Source organism: Danio rerio, chromosome 23 (assembly GCF_049306965.1).
Source record: "Danio rerio strain Tuebingen ecotype United States chromosome 23, GRCz12tu, whole genome shotgun sequence".
NCBI lineage: Eukaryota > Metazoa > Chordata > Actinopteri > Cypriniformes > Danionidae > Danio > Danio rerio.
In genome coordinates this window covers 30133997-30157367 of record NC_133198.1, presented here as the reverse complement: position 1 = coordinate 30157367, position 23371 = coordinate 30133997, and the positions used below count along the sequence as shown (strand labels likewise).

The window sequence follows — 23371 nt, the reverse complement described above, 5'->3', positions numbered from 1 at the left end:
AGAAAGCCATTGTTATTCCTTATAATAATATTACTGGAGATCTTTCTTGTCATCGACTTTGAGGTCTTGAGGTTTCTTGTGCCTTGTTTTTCAAATGAAGAAATTTTGAAGGCCTTTTTTCGGTCAATATGCAAGAAAAGCACAGTATACAGTAAACTGTCAAACTATTTATGTAAAGCTTTTTTGTTGAAGACAAAATGATTAGCCCTTCTGATCAAATATTTTCCAAGTGATGTTTAACAGAGCAAGGATTTTTCCTTTGTAGAAAGTCTATTTTGTGGTTTGACTGGAATAAAAATAAATGTAAAAACTGCCAAGGAAAATAGAAGATTGTTTGAGGGACCACTTAATTGTTAACTTGACTTAATTGATTTGTGTTGGGACAGCCTGAATGATTTGTGTGGAACCCTGCATTGTTTACAGCAGGGGTGCTCAAACCTTTTCATATGAACGGCCAAAAACCAAATATCATTGAGAGCTGTGGGCCGAAGGTAAATATACCAAACCATATTACATTAAAGTTGTCATGGCTAATTTCCTCATTATTTCATAATATTTCAAAATAAATAACATTATTTTATTATTAGTAGTAGTTTTAATTATTATTATTCTAATCATATTAATGTAGTATAACTTATTCAATTATAACTTATTGCAGTGAAAAAACATTACCAATCACATTTATAAGACAGTTTAGTTTAAAACTAAATAGTTAAGCAGAATCTTCCTTTGACTCATTGCTCACCAAAGTTTCTGCATTGTCATGTGACATCATGTCCATTTTAACTAAATTGATTAATTTACACCATTTCGTCACCTTAGAATAATCAGGTTCTATCTGACATTTTGTCAGAATTAAGTTATTGACATATTCTTATTAAATTACAACTTATTAACATTATAGGATTTTTTTTTTCTTCACAAGTTGTTTACATTTTAAGACTTCTAATATAAAAATCAAATGTTACACTCAAACTGTTTGCTATGGAATGGAAAACTCATTATCTCAAAATCATTAAAAATGCAGATAGAACCTTATAATTCCAAGATGATGATTTAAGTGAAACATTTAATTTCTGTTAGCTTTTAACAATAAAACAAACAAAGGTTTACATTAAATTTGAATGGACAATCTCGAAACCATCCCCATCATTCTCCCTCTCTACTCTGATAGGATGACCTTAGTTTGAGCATGTCTGGTTTACGTGACGTTATACAATGAGTAAGTGGTAAAAGGTTCCTTTCTTAATGTGTAATTCATTGAATCATTTATTCAAATGATGCATTTGATTCAGATTCATTTACAAAAAAAAATAGTTTGCTTTATCTATGAATAGATTGAATCATTGGCTGATTCAGTGACTCATTCGATAACAGATTCATTTAGAAGCGACAACCTCCTCTTGCTCTGAAATTCACAAATGATCTGCCTCAGCTTTGTTTAAATTCATGTTACTTTTGTACAATTAACGTTTTATAAGAAAAACATCATAAAATTAAGGCTCCTCCTCTATATGTGACTTTATGTATACAGATTTGGACTGCATAAGAAGACCCTGCACACCATTCAGAGCTGAAATCCTGTTAACCCGTGACCCATTACTTGACCCACTGAAGTGTTGGAGGAGACTAAAATCAAGAGTGAAACAATAAAACTCTGAGAGTCACAGTCTCATGCTTAAGTGGGTTTGAGAAAGGTAAATGTCTTTTGTTGCTATTTTACACAAGACAGTTTAAGTTGTGTGACCAAGAGAAATGGGATGTTATGAGACTGAATCTCTCTGCTATTTCCAGAGTGATTGTGAATCTGATGTCTTGTTCAGAGATGCTTGTAAGGGAAGGAAGCACATTACCCATCTCTTCTGCTGGCATCCTGCTCGCTCACCTTCCCTATCTTTTCTAACAGAGTGAGTATCTTTACATGATTTAATGAAACCAGATTTAAAATCAATTTAAAGTCAAGATTTTTTTTAAAGGTTTGTAAATTCCTCAACAACAACAAAAAAAGAAGTATGATTTGATAATAAAACAGAGTTGTAAGAACTTGGATATGTGAGAATTTTCATATTTCATATTTCATATCAATGTCTCTTATTACCTTTGATAAAATAAAAAGAAAATAAAAAGTGTGTATGTATGTACATATATATATATATATATATATATATATATATATATATATATATATATATATATATATATATATATATATATATATATATAAATGTATGTATAAACAACTTAATAAGTTGTTGTGAATTTTTCTTTATAAAAATTTATAAAATATGTTGAATATATATGATGATGAAATGAGCAGCTTTGTTTACCAAATTGTTGAATTTTTTCAAGATTTGTGCACACATTAATGTGTAAAGTTTTTTTCTTTAAAAAAAAATACTTTTTTAAATTGCTACACGGGTCATGCAACAGCTAATCAAAACAGACCACATTAGCTTACAGTTTGTGAACTTGCAGTTCATGAAGAGCTGCTGTGTTTAACATAATCATACGAGTGAAAGGAAAGATGTGGCTTCTACTGTAGTGTTGTGGATCACTGATAAAGCTTATCTAGAAACAACTTAACAGACCTTCACACTTATACACTTCTCTTAGCATTGTAGCTTCGACATGCATGTTAACCATATATATATATACATTCGATATGACCTACCCTGCTTTTGTCTATTAGAAGGAATGTGTCAATAGAGCCGCCGTTTTAGTAGAGGGTAGCGCTCCTTTGAAATGAACGTGGGACCAAGGTGCAGTGGAGGACTGTGTAGCCATCCAAAGCCAGAGATATACACATATACACATATATCTATGATCCTGCTGGTCAGAGTGCAATTTTTGTTTTTTAATTACGAAAATCATAATTTTATATCACTTTTCTACATTGATGGATGTGACCGCAGGGGTATTGGCGACAGAGTGTGTGCATGGAAATGTAGTCCTGAAACACACCCCCTCTCCTGCTTTCTCTTCCTATTCTAACTTTCAGCGATTCGTTTGTGAATGACTCCCCATTTTGAACGGCTCATTCACTTAGCTGACAATAGTACAAGTTTTTGGCACCGCAGCATCTTGTTGTCATATTTCATAACATTGTTTACTGATTTTATTCAACAAAACTAGCATAAGACCAGTTTGCCTTATGGTCAAGGCAGTAGGTGACTGTATTATCATCAATAACGTTACTTGTTGAGCACAAAAGTTCGTATGATACAAAAGCATAAAAAAAAACGAAACCTTACCTGTGAAATGTTCTACCTTTTTGCTTTGTTTTCTTTGATTGCTTATTACTACACCCGTACACAGCGCATCAGTCCAGCATCTTCACCTCTGGCACACTTTCTTGACTCGTGCAGTTGAATGTCATTTGTCCTGGGAGCACTGTACAAATGTGGCAGCGCTATTGACGTGTGCTCAAAGTCTGTATGCGATATCTAGTTTATATATCTATGCATGTTAACTAGCTGTGTGTAAAATGTACAATGTTATCTGTTCAAGATGACAGGGTTTGAATTTTCTACACAAATACTCTTTCCAACTTGCATGCTTGTTTTGAAGTCAGTTGGATGAACAAAAAGTTAAATTACACCTCATAATCATGCCAATACATTTCTTTGTTGACATGCTAACAGTGTTACCCTCTTTCTAACATGTTAACATCATAGCTCTGAAGTACATGATAGCCAGCTGTGGTTTATATATGAGTTCAGATGCAAAACCTCTAAATACCGTCTGAAATTTTCCTCTAAAATATGTATTTTTTATTAGGCTCCTGTTCAATGATATCACTTTTATGACAAAGTCCTTTTCCCGATCTTTAAAGTAAAATTTCAACATAAACAAAGGAGGCTACGGCTACTTTTTCAGTTTTGATAAAAATTTCAGATTGCACCTTTAGAGGTTTTTGCTTCTGCAACTCTTCATATACAATGTTGTCATCAGTTCCTGTTGAAAAACAAAACATTAGAAATCATTGTAGAATGTGGAGTTCTTTTAATGGTTATAATAGAAATTATATCAGTTTTAATGGAAACTGTATTGATCCTGTTGGTATCTACAATTAATTAATTACAGTGGGTATAGAAAAGAATCACACCCCCTTCGAAATGATTACATTTTGTTGCATTGTAGTCTGAAATGAAGACAGACACAGTTTTGTTTTATCTAAGTGTTATTTTTCAATACAATGTATAACATTCATGTAACGCAAACATGTCAGAAAACAATTAACAAGCATAAAAACAAAATCACTCAGTTGTGAAAAGGATCACCCCCCTCCTAAAAAATACTTGTAAACTCTATCAGGTGTAGATAGTCACGTTCTTAACGACACACAACGCCATTTCACTTTCATTGGTGGTCAGTTTGATTAGCTCAGCTTGAAAATAGTTTTATTGTAGCATTTCAACCATAGGTAGTGCAACTGAAGCAAACCATCAACTATGGGTGGCAAGGCATTGTCAAAAGATCTCTAAGATAAAGTTGTGGCCGGGCACTAGTCGGGGTGGAGACAAAACATTTCAAATACTTTATCAATGCATAGAAGCACAGTGAAGTCCATTATTAAATAGTGGTATTTGGTACAACACAGACCCTCCCTGGATCAGGACGTCGATCCAAACTGGATGAAAGAGCCAGGAGGAAACGGTCAGGGAGGCAACCAAGAAGCCTACAACAACTCTGAACAGTTGCAGGAATTTATGTCAAAGAGTGGTCATTGTGTGCATGTGACAACAAGATCAAAAATTCTCCACAAATGTGGCTTGTGTGGGAGGGTTGCACGAAAAAAAGCCTCTTCTCATGAAAAGCAACAAAGTCACAACAGAGCTTTGCCAAAACGCACCTAGAAGATTCCGAGGCCACATGGAAAAAATGTTTTATAGTCAGATATGACTACAATTTAATTATTGGGCCTCAACACCAAACGATATGTTTGGAAATGGATATGGAAATGGAAATTTCTTGTTATGGCGCTGTTACTCTGCACCTGTAACTTGAGCACTTGTCAGGATATAGTAGGAAAAATAGATGGGGTAAAATATTGACAAATTCTTGAGGAAAATCTGCTGCTCTCTGCCAGAAAGTTATCAATGGGAAGAAGACACCTCATTGAAAATCTGTGGAATGACTTGAAGCCTGTAGTACACAAGCAGACACAATCACATTTAACTGAACTTGAACAGTTCTGCAATGAGGAGTGAGCTAATATTGCAAAGTATAGATGTGCAAAGTTAGTAGAAACGCATCCCAACAGAATATAGGCTGTAATTAAAGCAAAAGGTCATTCAACCAAATACTGAAACAAGGGGGTGATCCTTTTTCCAACCCATTGATTGTTTTTTTTTTTTTCAGACATGGTGTTATATGTTTTGGTTTGGTGTTAAGTTGCACTAATCAATACAGTTAGATAAAACAAAAACTGTAGTTGTCTTCATTTCAGGCTACAATGCATCAAAATCTAATTCTTTTGAAGGGAGGTGATTCTTTTCTATACCCACTGTATTTATTTGTTTGCATGTAAAAACCAATAAATCCTAATATGTGTCAATTACAAGCCATTTAAATGTGCTGGTTTGAAAATTGTTAATTTAGTTTGCTTTGTTATGTGCAATTTTTTGTTAACATCTGATTTCTGTTGTTAGTTTGTTCAGCGGAGATATGACAATGTACATTAATTGTCTATAAACACTCTTGCTAGCGGGCATATTTGTGGTTTAGAAGTCAGTTGGCTGAACAAAAACTTTAATTACATCTCATATTCATGCCAATATATTTCTTTGTTGACATGCTGGGTAAAACCGCTACCAATTATCACCACCACACAAAGTGTCCTCCGGCCACACATGCACCGTATAGCCATTTGATTTTAAGGCTGTGGATGGCAGATTAGATTTATTTCCCCCACGCAGTTAATCCACTCATCTCAGTGTCTCATGCGTTGAAGAGCACTCATAATTGCAGTATGGCGATAAAGGGGCAGAAGTACCCGGCTTACGGGCCTGTAAAGAAAAGGCCGATCTGTTGGAACAATGACAATCGGGCTGGAGAATTAAACGCGTCACTGACCCGGGCTGTTCCCCTGCGCTCCTCGTCTCATTGTGCTGGGCTGATTGATTTTGACTGGGGTCACCTAAGCCCGTGCTGGGAGGCATGGGTCTCTGCACACGGGGCTAAACGTTTACATGCATTCATTTAAACACACATGCACATAGACACGAGCGCATACCAGGGCAGATGGGGACAGCAGCCTGTGAAGGGTTTACTGTACCCAGTGTGCATATATGTCTGTTTGGATTTGTGGATAATTGTGTACACAGGGGGGAAAATAAGTATTGAACACGTCATGTTTTTTCCTGGGAATAATAGAATGTAGATGTTGAACTGAAGCAGTGAATATTAATTTTACAACGATGAAGGGCAAAGGGTTGTTGAATCAGTACTGTGAGATTTCAGCTGCTGTCTGGGTTTTCACTGCCTTTCTTCACCTCCCTTTCTTCATGTGTTCAATACTTTTTCCCTGCGTCATTTCATTTTATTACGCATTTATGCAACTTTATTTGTAAACTAATTCGATTTGTTTTCTTTTTCATATATAAATTTCTTTGGTTGTTGCCTACATCCCGGGAAAGTTTCAAGTCAACGCACCTTTAAAAATATGTTTTCTGAGAAAAATGGTGACGTGTTCAATACTTATTTTCCCTGCTGTGTATGCATACACCATCAAGTCAAGTCAGCTTTTCATTTTAATTCTTTATACCATTGTTTCAAATCAACATTTTTCATCAGAATTTAGGATTCAACTTTCAAGGCTGTGGAAATTTAAAATGCTTTGACATTATTGGGCTTATTCCAGTTTATTGTAAGTTCCGTTCATTCACTGTGATTATTAATATTATAAGCTGTTGTGGTAGATATTTTTTGTGTAAATTTTGTGGAAACATTTCGTTTTTTGTGATTTAATGAACTAATAAGATGTTGATAAGAGAAACGTAGGTGTCACAGTGGTGCATTTGGTATCGCCTCACAGCAAGAACGTCGTTGGTTCAAGCCCCAGCTGGGGTGGTTGAATTTTCTGTGTGGAGTTTGCATGTTCTCTCTGTTCGCGTGGGTTTCCTCCGGGTGCACCGGTGTCCCCCACAAGTCCAAAGACATGTGCTATAGGTGAATTGAATAAGCTAAAATGGCCATAGTGTATGAGTGTGAATGCGGGAGTGTGTGGGTGTTTCCCAGTGATGGGTTGCAGCTGGAAGGGCATCCGCTTCATGGAACATATGCTGGTTGCCGTTTCATTCCGCTTTGGTGACCCCAAGATTAATAAAGGGACTAAGATGAAAAGAAAATGAATGAATGAATGAATGAATAAATGAATGAAGAGCAACATACATGTATAAATGAAAATATTATGTTATTTGGAAATAATTTAAACGCCTACACTGTCAGTTTTGGTCAATTTAATGTGTCCTTGCTGAATAAAATGGAGCCGCAAATTACATGACAGAAATAAATGTTTTTTAACTACGTATGAATTAAATTGATCAAAGTGACAGAGGCATCCATATTGTTACATAATATTTTAATTTCAAGTACATCCTGCGTTAGATCAATTTATTATATTAGTATGATTTCTGAAATAACAAGACTGGAGTAATGATTGTAATAGTTCAGCTCTGACTGATTAAATTTAGTGCTGGACAAAGATCATGAATCGTGATTAATTTCATCCAAACTAAAATTTTGTTTTGACACCATTTAAGTGTGTGTAATGTGTATATTTATGAATACACACAGGCATATTTAAGAAAATGTTTATATTTAGATATAAAAAAAGTGTGTATGCGACACAGTGGTTAGCACTGTCGCCTCACAGCAAGAAGGTCGCTGGTTTGCAAACTCCTCACGTTTCTGTGAGGAGTTTGCATTTTCTCCACGTTCATGTGGGTTTCCTCCGGGTACTCTGGTTTTTCCCACAGTCCAAAGACATGCGGTGTAGGTGAATTGAAATTTGTGAAAGGATTTTTTTGTTTCTTTGTATGTAAGTGTGTATAACATACATAATAAAGATATTTAATGCACACATATATTATGTTAAAACAAACTTTTTACAGCACTAATTAAATTAAAGTTTAATTTCAGTATATAAAAATATATTCTTTATCAAATTGCACCTACTGTACTGTACTGTACTCTGAAAAAGTGGAAATAAAGGAAATGGTGAAATGGCTATTAAAAAGTATATATAGACCATTTTGAGGGATGTAAACAAAAACAATGGTCCCAGGGTATTTCCTGTTGTACATATTAATTACTATAGCTTCTGAGAATCCAAAAAGAGCCACATATTATTAAATAATGTTATGATAGCTGTTGTTACAGTTATGAAATACTTTGATAACAAGCAAGAAATGTTTCTGGACCAATGACATCACCACATTGGTTTACATTTTAAATGGTCTACATATTAAAGAACTGCCAAATAAAATAGTATTAATATGAAATTCTGGAGTAGAAAGCAGTTTCCTTGTAAAGCATTTTTCAACCTTATATTTATTATATTATTATTATTAATAAAGATGTTTTTCCAGTATAGTTTTAGTGCATTTAGTTCATTCCACTAAAACCACACCTTACAGTATGTTTACTAGTACATTACAACAAGCAACTCCCAGCCAGGGTCCTTAATAATTATTAGAGATGCAAGTGGGTTGGCAGTGCTCCCCCTATTCATTGATCTATTGATCTGAAATCTATAGAGGTGAAGTTTTCCAATAATCCATCATGAATTGTACACTCGCCTGACTTGAAGTCAAGTGAAAAAGAGAGACTTGCAGTGGTTACAAAATCCGGCTGAGCTGACTGTTTTATAATGTCCTGTCTCTTTAAATACTAGTTATCACCGTCATACTGTAAATCAAAAAGCAGATCCTCTGAATCTTGGACTGTGAGGATCTCCGGGTGTGTACGTATTCTTATATCTTTGAGTGTACATATTCTCTGGGACCAAATGTCCTCATAAGTATAGCAATGCTAGTACATTTTGACCTTGTGTGGTCAATTTTTGATTCCCATGTGGAAATTGATCAGATGATACAGAATGAAGTATTTTGAAAATGTAAAAATGCCGAATTTTACCTGTATGGGTTGTGTTTATGGGCAGGGGAATTGAATATACAATTTGTACAGTATAATAACATCATGCCCATAAATACAGCTGTATGCGTGTGTGACCTGTCTTTGTTTCATCCGTTAGTCTTTGTCTCTTTTGAGGTTCACAGTGGTGTGGAAAACAACTCCAGAGCTGGAACTCAACACTTGATATTCAGTATGCATCAGCAGTCAGCTTATAGTGAGCAGTCAAACTGTTACCAAAGTCACTGCTGAAGTTTAATCCACGTGGGCATTGAGTTATAACAGGTACAGTTTGTATCTTAGATCCAAAAATAAATTCCCACAAATGTGAAAGTTTATTAAAAGTTTAAATTAATGTTTTCATTTTGAATGCAATTTTAAATATTCATTTTTTTATGATTTAAAGACTGCAATTGTTTTGCTGATTTGCTGCTTAAGAACCATTTTTATTATTATTATTTTCAATGTTCAAAACAGTTGTTGCTTAATATTTTTGGGAAAAACGGTATGTTTTTACTTCACAACTCTTCAAAGCATAGTTACAAAAGATACATAAAATATAAATCAGTCACTTTGACCAATTTTATAGGTCCTTCTGGAGAATAGTAGTAATGTCTTTTAAAATAAAAAAAAAATATTTCAACTACTATAATTTAAGACACTTTGTGAAGTTTATTTATTAACTAATTTTGAGAGGATCATGTGCTTATGATAGACACGGCTGGCCCCGAGTCAAGCTAATGTACGATCCACCAATCAGAAGATTCTTATAGTATAAATAACCAAAGCATCTTACCTTAGTCATCTTCGTTTTGAAGAATCCCCCCTTCCACCCCCCTCTATTCCTGTCTTTCTTCTATATGGCAGCAAGGCCTCCCAGTGGCTAGCACCGTTTCCTCTCGAGATCTACCTGAGCTCAAACTCCCCTCTTGCCCTGCAAACAGAAGGAACTCCAGGCTAGAGGATCTTATGAGTTCAGGGCTCTCTCCCAGGACAGCATGCCAAACTAGCTTTATTACCAATCATCAGCTAAGTGTGAACTCTTGAAACTAGGCATTACAAAAAAGAAAGTAAAATCAAGCATATCTAAACTATATAGCCAAAACAACAACACAATAACTACAATTATAGCGATAAATCTAGTTATTAATAGTAGGACTGCACAATGTATTGTTTCAGCATCACAATGTGTGCATCCGTAAATCAGATCACATAGATCTGCCATGCTGAGTTGATTTTGCAGTGTAAATTTTATATTTACATACAAAACAATAAAGCATTCACTGTTTATTTATCGTTGCTTTATTGCATTTATTTATGCTTGTAGTTGTTTATTAGATTTTATGCATGATTCACTGCCCTACATAATCATCCCAAATCAGCCTACTGTAAATGAATAGATTTTTAAACACTAAAAGGACCAATTTTCACTATAACCTAGTTGCAAGGTTATTGAAATATTGGCTGCTTATTAGTACTTACAAAGCACATATTCTGTATGATCTTATTGTACATCCCTAATCCTACCCAATACCCAATCTACCTTGATGATTATTAATAAGGTGCATATTTGAAGTTTATTAAAGCAAAAGTCATGAAAACAAAGTTAAAATAGCCCCTAAAAATAAAGTGTGACCAGAACTTCATTCCAATATTCAATCATTTGCTGGAGTATACATATAGTAGATTCAGTACATCTCAATGTATATTGCAGAAAATCAAAATATCGCAATCTCAGATTTTTCAAATAGCATGCAGCCATAATTAAAAGTCCCTCAATGGCTCAAAAATTTAAGTTACCAAAAACACACACCACAGCTCCAAAAATAGCTACCACAGATAATGTTTGGATGCTTTTCATCAGATGTCTAAGCTCTAATTGTCACCTGTGGTGAGATCTTAAATAAATATTTAGCTATTTTTGGAGCTGTGGTTTGCCTGCATTGATTTTTTTGTTGTTGTTTTTTTTTTGGGTTCACTTTCCTGTGTGGCCTTGCACCCACATTGAAATTGATGTGCAACAGTTTTTATTTATTTTTTTTTACTATAACATTAGTGTAATTGTGGTGTGTTAATGTAAAAGCAGCAGTGTAAAGATGCGAGAAGATCTGTTCCCCTTCACTCATTAACTCTGCATCTCTATTGTTGTAGTGCTACTGTGTCCTGCTGACTGACAGCTGATGGGATGCTTTTGGAGAGTCGCCACATGGTGGGTCTCTAAACAGAGCATCGCCGCACTTCACAGAGCTTCCCATCTACATATCACTTTACACCACTGCCTTCGCCACTCGCTGTTTAAATATTACTGCTCATTCAGGTGACATTTTTGTGCTGGAGTGTGTAATAGGGTTTGACACATATGCAGAGATCTTCATTTAAGACGCTGCCAAGTGAAATAGTATAAATAACTTTGTTATAACAGAGATTTTTGGCCTATGATTGAGTCTTATTTATTTACTTGTATAAAGTTTTAAAATTAATTTAGTCTAATACTAATTTTGTAATAATATTGACTAATATGAAAGTGTTCACTTGATTTATTTACAATATAGTTTGTACAGTGATATTTTCTGTCTTTTAGTAAATATAGTATAAGCGACTTGCTTTCGTTAAGCAAATAAGTAGATCTAATTGAATTTGCATTGTAAATGTTAAATACAAGTTAAAAAGTTAAAATTTTTTATTTCATATTTTAAGTTTTTAGTTATGATACTCCCAAAATAATTCTACATACTGTAAATCCACTTTTTTTTTTTTTTTACAAAATTCTCTGTAGAAATAGCAAAAGCTCTTATTATAGCTGCATTTCTCCAGTTTATTTATTACATTAAAAATTACAAGCATTTTTATTATAGTTTTACTACATTGTTTTAAAAATTTTTTTTTTAATTTTCTAAAATGTTTAAATATGCAAATATGCAAAACATTTCTAGCACAAAAATTCTGACTGTTGTATGAAGTCAGGTTAAAATTTTAATTTTATGACATGTTAGAGTCCGTTTTCACAGAAGGGATTCTTAGAATCTTATTCATAATTTAGCAAATACCACCAGAACAGCTGAAGTTATCTAAGTCCTCTTTCAACATTCATTCATTCATTTTTCTTCGGCTTAGTTCCTTTATTCATCAGTGGAAACCATAGCAGAATGAACCGCCAACTTATCCAGCATATGTTTTACTCAGCATATGCCCTTCCATCCACAACTCTGTACTGGGAGACACCCATAAACACTAATTCACTCACATACACTATTTCTAATTTAGCTTATTCAGTTCACTTATAGCACATGTCTTCGGACTGTGAAGGAAACACAGGAAACCCATGCGACCATGGAGAGAATATGCAAACTCCAGACAGAAATGCTAACTGACCCAGCCGGGACTCAAACCATTGACCTTCTTGCTTCTTGCTGCTAACCACTGAACCACCATGTCGCCCTATCTTTCAGCATATTCCTCTGTAAAAAAACTTTAGAATATAGATGACGTATGGTGTAAGTACAGCTGAAGTTTGGATTTTTTATAGACAGGGTATGAGGAATCCTTTTTCCCCACAATTGTTGAGTAAAAATGTTGTATATAGTCAGACAAATTATATGCAAACAAATCAGTATTATAGGTGACGTGGTGGTGCAGTGGGTAGAGCTCTCATCTAGTGATGCGTTGCAGCTGGAAGGGCATTCGCTGCATAAAACATGCTGGATAAGTTGGCGAGTTCATGTACATGTGATTTTTCAGGGTTTTATTTTTTAATAAATTTACAACAATTTCAAAAAATCTTTTTCTAACATTGTCATTATGGGGTATTGTGTGTAGAATTTTGAGGAAATAAATGAATTTGATCCATTTTGGAATAAGGGTGTAAGATAAAATGTGGAAGAAGTGAAGCGCTATGAATACTTTCTGCTTGCACTGTACAAACACTTAAGTTCTGTCTGTAAACTCTGCTGAAGAGATTTATGTGTCATTGCAGTAGAAAATGAAAAGCAATGTAGTTAAAATCTACAGACAGAGTAATTTTCCTTTAGAAGCTTTCATTACATTGCACTGAAAAGATACTGAAAAATCTCAGAATTAAACAGGTGCTCGAGAAAGCACTTTTCTCCTGCAGTGTCTCGCCTAAAAGCCCTTTGATTTGCGTGTGCGCATTAAGTCTGTGAAAGTGCGCCGCTGCACGTTCGTGTGTGTGCTCCTGCATTTGAGTGACAAGCTGCATTGAGTAGTTTGGCTAACTTTGCCACTTCAGACTTTGGAGGCCCTATTCATACACACACACACAAACCACCCCCCCCTTACACTCACACAAGGCTCCATACGGGCTAGAGGCGACCCGCTCATGCATTGGCGCACACTCTCACACACACGCTGAACGCGGCGGCTCTTGGAATGCCAGCAGGGCCAGGAGGCAGAGAGGAGGCTGATGGGACACAATGGGCAGGACATCTGTCATGCGTGGCTGCACTCCGTCCACTCACAATGGAGAGAGGGCTCCCGCAAAAGGTGCCTTTCTTCCCTCTCTCTCCTTTCCGGCAAGACTTCTGCATCCCACAATGGTCCTTTTGTTCCCCTCGCTGCTTTTTTTTCGCCAGCGTTTAACTCTTTGGACCTGCTCCTTTTCTGCCAGGGTTTCTTTTAGAAATAAGGCAGAATTGGAGAAGCTCTGGTCAGTACATGCTGAGATGTGTTTATATGTGTTTGTCTGAGCATGTGCTTTTTTTTTTTTTTTTTGAGGGAGGAATTCATGTCAGTATTTAGGGCTTACTGTACCTATGGGCTCAGCAAAATGTAATTTTAAATCAATATAATTATGTGTAAATGTATTACAGTTACATTTTAATCATATTATGTCACTTGTTGGATTATATGTTGATGCAATTTAATTTAGTCTTCAAAGGAATTAAAATGTATTAACATTTTTAAATGATATATTGTACATTGGTAGGTTTTTAAAATGCGGTGTTTTTGTACTTTGCAACCTTATTTTTACAAACTGTTATTTCAAGTGTTCACACTTAGCTGATGATTGTTTATAAAGCATCTTTGGCATGCTCTCCCGGGAGAAAACTCGGAGCTCATAAGATCCTCGAGCTCGGGGCTCCATCCTGTTTGCAGGGCAAAAGTTTAGTTTGAGCACAGGTAGATCTCAAGAGCTTTCCTGCTTATTTATGGCTAATGGCAGATTAGGAATTGCTATGAAGAGATATACTGCTGACTAAGAGCTCATCTATGGCGCCAATTTGGTTTGGTCAACAGGAAACTGTGGGACCTGGGGGGAAAACCAAACGAGCACGGAGAACATTTAAACTCTGCACAAAAATGCCAACTGGCCTGGTAAAGACTTGAACCAGTATGTTCTTGCAACAGTGCTAACCACTGGGCCGCCGTACTGCCCCATCTTCGGTAGGACAGGAGGAGGAGAAGGGGTGGAAGGGGGGATTCTTCAAAACGAAGATGACTGTGGTATGGAACTTTGGTTATTTATGGTGAGAGGAATCGTCTGATTGGTAAATCATGAATTGGCTAATACGGGACAAGCCATATTAGCCAATTCATTCATTCATTTTCTTTTCGGCTTAGTTCCTTTATTAATCAGGGGTTGCCACAGCAGAATGAACCGCCAACTTATCCAGCATATGTTCTACACAGTTGATGCCCTTCCATCTGCAATCCATCAGTGGGAAACACCCATACACTCTCATTACATACGCATACACTACAGAATAATTTAGTTTACCCAATTCACCTGTAGTGCATGTCTCTGGATGGTGGGAGGAACTCGGGGGAAACCCATGCGAGCACAGGGAGAACATCTAGACTCCTCACAGAAATGTTGACTAGCCTTGTAAAGACTTGAACCAGTGACATTTTTGCTGTGAGGCAACAGTGCTAACCACTCTTCAAAACTAAGATGACTGTGGAATGGAACTTTGGTTATTTTTGATGACTTTGGAATCATCTGATCATAAACACATGATCCTCTCGAAACTAGTTTTTAATTAAATTTCACTAAATTTTATTCAGAATGTTCATTTTACGTTTGAATTTATAAATTATATTTAGAATTTCGAATTTTTTTATTTTGCAATGTTGTTATTATTATTATTATTTCATTATTATTATTTGCCATTTTCATTATAATATTTAAAAGTTTAATTTACCATTTAATGACTTAAAATGTTAATTTTACTTAAAATATGTTATTTAAAATAAGCTTTTTTTGTGTGAATAACCTTTAGTTATTAAATGTTTAAATGTTTAATTTACTGTGTAATTGTGTTGTCTGATTTAGAACTTAGAATTTGAAAAGTTCCAGAATTATTGTAGTTTTTTACACAATTGTAGTTGTGTGTGTGTGTGTGTGTGTGTGTGTGTATATATATATATATATATATATATATATATATATATATATATATATATATATATATATATATATATACATTTTTGATTTTTAAAAGGCATTTCAAACTTTGATTCTACTTTTTTTTTCTATTCGTCAACCTTTTTGAATTTTTAAATGAAATTTTGAATTTTAACTTTTTTAAAGTAAACTTTTTTTGTTAACAGCATACAGGCTGAAAAACAATATAATAAAATATATTAAATTAACTACCCCCACCCCTGGGTATCCAATAAATAGAAGTTAAAAAAAAAAAGTACAGTATCAAGTATCAATTATATAAAATAAGGCAATCATTCTGGATCCTGATTATTGTTTTGTGCAATAAACATGGAGATTTTGTCAGCAGCTGTACAGCTCATTTGTATCAAGTTCACTCAAGCTGTGGATAATTCCAACAATATAATGTGCTAAAGTTGTACCAACCACTTGTACGTGCCCAAATTATGTGGAGGCAACCAATGTTGGGCTAGTAGTTTTTTGAAGTTAAGCCAGCCAGCTTAACAGCTTTTTGTAGCTTGATAAGATTCAAAGTAGAATCATCGTTCAGTAATACAATGGAAGAATTCACAGGTACAGGACATTCAATCATTTTAGAAAAGATAAATTGTAAAAGGAAACTTTAAAAATTAAACTTTCACTTTTAAATGTACATTTCATATTTTGATTCTGCTTTTATATCAGATTTTCCTACAAAATTTTGCATCATTTATCCTTCACCCACATTGAACAAATCCTCTCTTTTTCTTTCTCCTTCACTCAATCACTGTCCATCTGTCTATTTCTGTCTTGCACCCTATATCTCTCCGTGGGAAGTCTCGTTATAGACAAGCTTTCACACACTCAACTGTAGTCCTTTCTCCTTGGTTACTACCTTTCAGCATATTGACCACTGCATGCATATGAGCGACAGTCTTGCAGATCACCAGAACTGTCCCGAACCTCATTGATTGGCCAGTCCAGCAGCGTTTGTAGTGAGAGGCCTCTAATTACCGCCAGCCCTTCTAAGCTGTAGCTTTTAGCCCGTTTTCAACACGCTGGCGCTCATGTAAATTGCAAATTGATTTCTTAGCCTGCCTCCCTTTCTTAAGGACTTAAGGGGTTCAAGACAGTCCACCATTGATTGAAGTCAGACTGCAATGTTTTATTGCTGTCAGGCGTAAGGCTTTTCAAGGGGAGAACTTCAGGCTTTTGAATTCAAGGTCTTTGGAAAATTCAAGAAACTTTTGCTTTTGTTCAAAACTTTTTATTTTTGATGTAGTGCCTAATTCGTATTAATTTGTACTATGTTATTTTAGTATGTTTTGCTCGCCTTCCAATGAGGGGTAGATTTAGAAGTGGGGTTTGGGCACTCAACTCCCTTTAAAATTGTATGTTTTTATACAAATTAGTCACTTTTCTAAAAAATATGCCAAATATATACGCAAAACACACCATTTTTTTGTTGGTGTCTGTTTAAATGCAAATAAGCTGAACATTGTGATGCCGCTCTGACAGAAACAACAGAACAAGTAAATCAGGGAAAAATGCAGGAAAAAATGTCAGAAATTTCTTGTAGTTGATTACAGCGTTACTTGTTCAAACTGCAGTCGGACAATGATGGAGAGGAAGAGGTTACAACTTTCAGGGCTCTATTTTAACGATATAGGCGCAAAGTCTAATGCGCATGGTGCAAAAGCATTAAAGGCATGTCCGAATGCGCATTTGCTATTTTAAGGTCAGAAAAATACGGTCTTCGCCATGGCGCATGGTCTAACAGGGTTGAGCTTTTTCTCTTAATGAGTTATGGGTGTGTTTTGAGCATAACAAGCATTAAACCAATCAGAGTCTCATCTCCCATTCCCTTTAAGAGTCATTTGCATCGTGCCATGGTGCATTTGCTATTTATTTAGTGGACTTTGTAAGTGGAAAAACTGAATGCTTCACTAGCGAGAAAACAGTTGAACAGACATGCAGCGTGAGGATAAAAAACAAGCCTCCTCCATTCTGCTTCTTTACTTTCTCTTTGGTTTACTTTTACTCTTTACTTCTTTACCTTTGTGGATAAGGAAACAGTGTTGTATGCACTCCACTCAAGACATCCATTAGCCTACATATTTAATTTAGTTTAAGCGCAAAGATTTGTTTCAAAACTATTTCTAAATTCAGTTCTAATTTCCAGCAAACGAATAAATAAACAATAATAACGAAGTGTGATCAACAAATGTAGTTATATCCAAACACACGTCCTATTCTAAACTTGTTTTTATTTAAACAAATATAAACATGCAAATAATACTTAATACTGTTATTAATAATAACATATTACACAAAAACAAACTGTCACAAATGTACTGAAAAAAGCCCCCAAGATGAAGAAGGCATAGAGGTAGTGGTTTTTATATTTGTAGAAAATAATATTTTTTTAACATTTAAATCCTTTATTTTTTTTTTCTATATTTGTACAGTATATTGCTCTATATCCTGTGTGTCTTAAGCAATGTATACGTGTTTGTACTTGCATAGGTGCACAACTAACGCACTTTGCGCTGTACTTTATAGACCAGCTTTTAGTAGTCAATCACACGGTATATTTCAGTTCCTCAAAGTAGCAACACACACACCCATGAGTCCACAAAGAGGCGCAAATTGATTTGCTATTTAAACAACGTAGGAGTTGCGCTGATCTGAAAATAGCAACAAATCACACCAAACACATCTTGTGTCTTATTGTGCTGGGTGTATGATAGGATACCTAGAATGTTCCAGACCATGTCTGAATGGTTAATTGATATACAGTACACTAATGAATTTGTTGTGTAGTAAAGTTTAATCTGGCTATCATGTTATGATGTTCTGCCTTTTCAAATTAACATTGTACTGGTATTGCACTATACGCAAGTCTCATATCTTCACAGAAAATATAAAAAATCAGACTATCTAGTGCATGAAATTTTTTGTTCTTCTGGTCTCTGAACACAGTAGTAGCATTCTTAAAATATGAAGTTTGGCAAACTTGTTGCTGACATTACAGTTTTGACCTAGTCTCACTTACCCAGGTTTTAGATTGACTGTTTAACCAGAGGTTCATAGGTGTGGGCCGAAGGTCTAGTCTATAGTCCAAATTTGCATGCTGCATGAGTAAAGGTACTACATTTGGATCTACTTCAGCCTTTAAAAGTCAACATATACAACAGTATGACTTAAATTCAGACATATTACATCTGCCATGTTGTCATTATCTACCCACATCAGTTTTACTCTGATTCATAAAATCTCACGCATGTCCTCTCATGGGTTAGTAAAGCATACATTGGATGTGCAATTCAGAATCTATTACGACTCTATCTGCAATTCTATTACGGCTGTAATAGGTAATCTAAAAACTTCTTGGCTATGTTTTCATTTTTGATAACATGAATTCACACATACTCGACTGGCACACTGTTTTTAACATACAGTACTATCAAAGACTGTAGAATGCACAAGATGTGTCAATCGTATAGTTGGGGAACAGTGCTAATATGGCGAATAAAGCCTGCCATCTAGAACTGGAGCCAATCATCAATTGCTATAAACTGTTGATTCTTCAGGGGAGGGGCTCGGACCAGTCGTCACTTTCTGCAGATTTTGTGTGATTTGAAACATTTACAAATAAAACTAAAGAGACAGTGGTTGTTTATTTTAATAGTAATTTCTAGTATTACATTTAACTGTAAGCTTGGCAAGCAATTTTGGAGAATTTGATGTTTCCTCATTCAAACAGAATGCCTGTGAGGTGTTTCAAAGATGGCCGCTGAATGAAATGACTTGCCTTAAAGAGACTTTGGTACTATAAAGTAGGGAAGTATGCAATTTCACATGCACCATAGAATTAGACCAAAGGCGTAGATTTGCTCTTGACGTTGGTGGGGACACACTGTACATAACTAGAACACAGGCATTGAGCAAATTGTTTTTGTGCTTTCAAAAACATGAATAAATTACTTTATAATATCAAATGTAATACAATTACATTCCATGCTGCATAAGTCAATTTACATGATTTTACTACAATCTGGCTTTGAGGAGGCATGAATGTAGAGACATTTAGAGAGGTGGGTGATGCAGTTGACTGTTTTATCCCGATTATTTTTTTTCATAATCATAGAGGCCAAAACTCGCACAGAATTTTGATTAATTGCACAATATTGGTTAATGTTATTATAGTGAACTCATTGCAAACTTGACTTTAACCCTTTGTGCACAAGTAGGTTACTAATAGTTGTCGGAGCATTATTTTATTTTGAATTGGATTTAAATTATTTGTCGGGACATTTCAGTAATTGGTGGATATTGGTGAGGACACATCCCCTCCGTCCATGCCAATTCTATGCCCTTGTATTAAACCCATGATTTAGACACCGAAAAAAATAGGATTTTCTGGAAGTATTAAGTTTAAAGGAATAGTTTGTCAAAAAATGTAAATTCTGTCATAAGTTAATCACCTTCTACTTTTTCCAAATCACCATGAGCTTTTTTTTTTAATTATTGCAAGCATCAAGGTTTGGAACCACTTGTTGGAGAGTAAATGGTGAGTAAATATTCATTTTTCGAGGTGAACTATCCCTTTAAGAATGCAGAAGTTTGGAGTAAACTGAGTGATTTACTGCTTCAGAGTGGAAGCTGAGGCTCTCATGCTTGTCCAGGCACTATAATACACCGACTGGCAACCCTGTGTACTGGCAGTTAATTGTTTCCAGCTGTTGTGGCGCAGGGAACAAAGACACTTTTGAAAAGGTGATCTGTTGATTGGGGCACCAGCCTGACTTCCTTTAATGGGATGTGGATCACAGGAAAGGTGGCATCTGTGTACAGCATTGCTTATTCTTGTGGCCCAGGGCGAGCACTCACAGTGTAACAACAGTGGCCCGTGTGTGTGTGTGTGTGTGTGTGTGTGTGTGTGTGTGTGTGTGTGTGTGTGTGTGTGTGTGTGTTTAAATCACAGTGTATGTTGTTCATGCTTAAAAGGAAAAATAGAAAGCACATGGAAATAAGGGTGATTTTTTTACACTTCCGGTGTGAAGGAGGGTGTGTTTCAGTTGTGTGTTTATGGTGGTTGTTAATCAACAAAAATGAAAATTAGAATTAATTAGCCTGAAAGTGTAAAATAAGATTTGATAAGTCAATCAATCACATGCCAATGTTTGGTTGCCAGGGTGTAACTATTTTGTTCTGGATCTTTGTTATGTTGTGCTAGGTTGCTAAAGCATTCCTGAACCCTGGTTTATACTCATTTATACACATTTGCTAGTTTTTATTTATTTAGATATTTTTATTGCACAAACCATTAGTAACAAACATAAAACAAAATATTAAAGATAAAAATAAAAAAACGAATATAGCAATGGTAAAAAACAAACAAATATAAATTAAAAAATATAAATAAATAAAATCCACAGGCCCACTTTATTTTGATGGTCCGTTTGTTGAATTTGAATGCATGTACATGCAATGCATGTGCATGCCAACTAATTCTCATTAGATGATAAGTAGACTGTTAGGTTGAGGTTAGGGTTGGGGTTGGGGTTAGGGTTAGTGTAAGTTGACATGCACTCAGTTAAATGTCTGTGTAGCAGCAGTATCAACAGATATTAAGCAGACAGTCTACTAATACTCAAATGGACTATCAAAATAAAGTGTTCCCAAATTCACAAAGCATAGTGTACAGCATTTCTACAGCCAATGATTTTAAGAATTATCAGGGGAGACGCGTTCGCTAGTTCCCTTGAGTGCGCGCAGCGAATGTGACGTCATCACGGTGTTTGCAGAGGTTCGCTTTGGGTGCGCGCGACATGATTTCAGTTGGAGGAGCGCACAATTTTTTGAAACTTGAGCGAATATAGTTCAAGTGGCACCATGTTTCATTTGAATTTCATTTAAAACACTTCGAAGATATTGTGTTTGAAACGGGTACAACTGTATGATCTGTCCATGCGTAATCATAGAAATAACCAGATGACCAATAGTTCTTGGCTAGAAATTGCAACAGCCGTGGGAAAGAAGAACATTTTTGTTAAAATTTGGTAAAACCTGAGGGATAAGTTTGTTAAAACCATGAGAGGCCATGGCAAAATTGGAGATCCTTGTGGTTTTAAAAAACAATTATAGAATATGTTTTTCCACCATTCATAGGTTCTACTCTGATGTATATTACAATTTTAAATTTAAAATAAATTAATAGTTACAAAACTAAAATTAAACAACAAATAATTTCTTTAATAACGGAAAAGAATATTTGAACCTATCAGTTTACAATGTACTGATGCTCTGTTTTTGTAAGCTTGATTGGGGATAATGGCCAGGAATGTTGGACCATTATTGCCTTTTTAGCATATAGTAGAGGATACAAACTAACCAGACAATATTGTGTGAGTTGTGGAGTGAGCGAAAACATTTTTAGAGCTTAATATTAAACATTGTAAAGATATAAAAAATATTAAAGATGAATATTTTAATAAACTTTAATAGGTAGAACTGTCTGATATTTGAACAAAAAAGCAAGTGATGCATCAAAGTTTGATTTAAAAAGTCTTGAATGGTAAAAGCCTCGTCTATTTTGTAAAGTGCATGATGCGGTGCCAGGCGAAAATATAAATTAGCCTTTACACTTTATTGCACTTTTCATTGGTGGTTACTGGGAAGTTGCTTAAGGTTTTAGTGGTTGCCATGGATGGATGGATGGATGGACGGGACGGACAGACGCACTGATGAATGTGTTGTTTTGACCACTGCATGTGCATTCTACAAGTTTAAGTGTTCAGTAATGAGATTGTTTTTAATGATTTATGAGACTCACTAGAGTTTCTCCGTAAAAATGTTTTCAAAGTTATTCCTACACCAATTTCTCACACAAATTGGTTACTTGTGTAGATAGATATATTAATATATACATTTTTTTGTAACCATTTTGCCCCTCAAAATCTTCCTCTTTTGTAAATGACATACAAACATGATTGAAATGTGTAAACCACAAGATAAAGAAACAGAAGACAGAGGACCTGAGTGAACGCAGGCAGACTCACAGAAGCAAATGTAGAAGTCGTTCTGCTCACTTCTCTCCTCACACCAGGATAAATATTTAACCGAGCCTGTCAGCAAGACTTCACTCTGTCTTATCTCTCTTTCTGGGATGGAGGGAAGCAGTGGAGAAATGTTGTTAAAGAGAGAGAGAAACAAAGACAACAAGATAGAGAGAAAGAGTGGCAGAAAGATTTCACATTCTAGACTCGTGTGACTGGTTCATACTTCGCTTTAGGCCAGTTTTCACTATCAGACAGGCCGTCTGCTGCATGCCCCGACACGGCTGTGGTCTCCATTAGCTCTGAAAGTGAAGCAAAGAACAGACATGAGCTGAAATCTATTTTCCAGACGTTCATGTTCGGTTCTTGTCATTAAAAATGTGCAAAAATGTTCCACAGAAATCTTGTGACTTCATACTTAAGCTGGCTCCACACTGATTTGAGTCAAAACCCAATTATTTGTATATCTGATTGGAGTCTGAACCTAATGATTGACCGGCCACACTGTGTAGACCAGACTGACTGGCAGACATCCTGACATGTTTATGTTTTATGTGAGAAAGTGACGTATAGGAATAAGAGGTTTTTAAGGTTGATTTTGTAATACAGTTTGGCATTTAAAAGTTTAAACGGTTTAAAATGTGCATCTGGTAACACTTACAAGGTCATTGTTAGCATCAGTTAACATGATAGATGCTTTTAAGACATTTATTTAGCTTACACTAAAGAATTCTAGGTAAATGCTCAAATATGCACAAGCCCAAGGTCATATTTGGTGGTAACAACAACCCGGAAT

General features: G+C 35.3%; 1 protein-coding gene across 4 annotated transcripts in view; it reads left to right on the top strand.

Annotated features, from left to right (window-relative positions):
• The window catches only part of fignl2 (fidgetin like 2), a 113573-nt gene that overhangs the window by 7803 nt on the left and 82399 nt on the right, over nucleotides 1-23371 (top strand). For all 4 annotated transcript variants that reach the window (XM_073938530.1, XM_073938529.1, XM_073938528.1 and 1 more), the window contains 2 exons: nucleotides 1535-1697; nucleotides 1795-1907. The gene's annotated coding sequence lies outside the window, so the exon portion shown is untranslated. The remainder of the gene's footprint in view (nucleotides 1-1534; nucleotides 1698-1794; nucleotides 1908-23371) is intronic.